Raw genomic sequence first — 2501 nt, 5'->3', positions numbered from 1 at the left:
AGCAAGTGTGATACTGAGCGCAGCTAAACACCTGTGGCGTCACCGTGGAGTAGTTGCGATATCAGACTGTAGAGCTGACGAACCAGGTTCGAGACACTATTGTGGTATTTATTTTTATTTTCTTCACAGCATTATGAACTGCCCGTTCGGCCATTGAAATGTTTGTTATTTTTCTGTAGTTTTGACAGTTGTCATACAATACATTGGTTATAGGACATGAGTCATGTGGTAAAACAGAAATGAAAACAACAAATAAACGCGTGTGGACTATGTCACAACAAAGGAATTCAAGATTCAAAACTTCCAAAACGGAACACAACTTCAAAAAACGTTAGAAACATATGTTTCGGCGGAGTACAGAGAAACTGTGTGATTGTGAAACTGTTGCGTTCATTTGTTGCAGCTTATGTGACAAACTATTATGTTTTCGTTTCCTTAAGAGTGATCACATTCATATGAAGACCTAAATCTGGCAAGGAGGCGTATCTCACTCACTTACCAGGCGTACAAATTACATATCGCACACGTGCTGTCACTAATGTCGTGTATGACAAACCAGACGTGTTTTCCGGCGGAGGATTCGGTTGACTTGTCTCCTTGTCATCAAACGCTTGCGGTTCTCATTCGAAAGCCACTTCCTTGCGGCTGCTAATAGAGTAGTTGTGCAGAAACAACTGCCGTTATAGGTCCCGTCCTTACACCTCAGTGTTGCAAAGGGACGTTACACCACGATACGGACACAAATTTGAATACGGCGAACAGTGAAAAAAAAAAAGAAGAAGAAAGTTTTTGGCACGTGGGAGGTTCGAACACGGCTCGCCTGCCTGATAACACCATGACCACATTTTTTTTATGTAGGGTAAAGGAATAGAAGGAATGATTTCGGGGAATGTCAGGTCTTAAATGGCTACACAGGATAATTGAAATGGCGTGGGAGTCGGGACTAGGTCCACCAGACTGGATGAAAGCAGCAATCACACCAATCTCTAAACATGGAAACAGAAAAGATTGTAACAATTACAGAGGGTTCTCTTTAATCAGCGTTGTGGGTAAAATCTTCTCAGGTATTGTTGAAAGGAAAGTGCGAGTATTAGTTGAGGACAAATTGCATGAAAATCAGTGTGGGTTTAGGCCTCTTAGAGGTTGTCAGGACCAGATCTTTAGCTTACGGCAAACAACGGAGAAGTGTTATGAGTGGAACAGGGAATTGTATCTATGCTTCATAGATCTAGAAATGGCATATGACCGGGTTCCTAGGAGGAAGTTATTGTCTGTTCTACGAAATTATGGAATAGGAGGCAAACTTTTGCAAGCAATTGAAGGTCTTTACATAGATAGTCAGGCAGCAGTTAGAGTTGACGGTAAATTGAGTTCATGGTTCAGAGTAGTATCAGGGGTAAGACAAGGCTGCAACCTGTCTCCACTGTTGTTCATATTATTTATGGATCATATGTTGAATACAATAGATTGGCTGGGTGAGATTAAGATATGTGAAAGCAAAATAAGCAGTCTCGCATATGCAGATGACTTAGTTGTGATGGCAGCTTCGATTGAAAGTTTGCAAAGTAATATTTCAGAGCTAGATCAGAAATGTAAGGGCTATGGTATGAAGATTGGCATCTCCAAAACGAAAGAAATGTTAGTGGGAAAGAGATATAAACGGATTGAGTGCCAAATAGGAGGAACAAAGTTAGAACAGGTGGACGGTTTCAAGGATGCATATTCAAGGATGCATATTCTCACAGGATGGCAACATAGTGAAAGAACTGGAAGCGAGGTGTAGCAAAGCTAATGCAGTGAGCCCTCAGCTACGATCTACTCTCTTCTGCAAGAAGGAAGTCAGAACCGAGACTAAGTTATCTGTGCACCGTTCAATCTTTCGACCAACTTTGTTGTATGGGAGTGAAAGCTGGGTGGATTCAGGTTACCTTATCAATAAGGTTGAGGTTACGTATATGAAAGTAGCTAGGATGATTGCAGGTACTAGTAGATGGGAACAATGGCAGGAGGTTGTCCACAATGAGGAAATCAAAGAAAAACTGGGAATGAACTCTATAGATGTAGCAGTCAGGGCGAACAGGCTTAGATGGAGGGGTCAAATTACATGCATGGGAGAAGCAAGGTTACCCAAGAGACTCGTGGGTTCAGCAGTAGAGGGTAGGAGGAGTCGGGGCAGACCAAGGAGAAGGTACCTGGATTCGGTTAAGAATGATTTTGAAGTAATAGGTTTAACATCAGAAGAGGCACCAATGTTAGCACTGAATAGGGAATCAAGGAGGAATTTTATAAGGGGGACTATGCTCGAGACTGAACGCTGAAAGGCATAATCAGTCTTCAATGATGATGATGATGATGATGATGAAGATGATGATCTCGGGGGCACGACAATGTTTCCGTCGTCAAACGGGATCATATGGAAGGGGTAAATGGTCACAGGAGAATATTCACTTATTTATTGACAAAAAGCAACCCACATTTCCCGTTAATTGTCTCTGAAAGAA

The sequence above is a fragment of the Schistocerca cancellata genome, unplaced genomic scaffold (assembly GCF_023864275.1).
Source record: "Schistocerca cancellata isolate TAMUIC-IGC-003103 unplaced genomic scaffold, iqSchCanc2.1 HiC_scaffold_1140, whole genome shotgun sequence".
NCBI classification, from domain to species: domain Eukaryota; kingdom Metazoa; phylum Arthropoda; class Insecta; order Orthoptera; family Acrididae; genus Schistocerca; species Schistocerca cancellata.
This window is presented reverse-complemented; position numbering follows the sequence as displayed.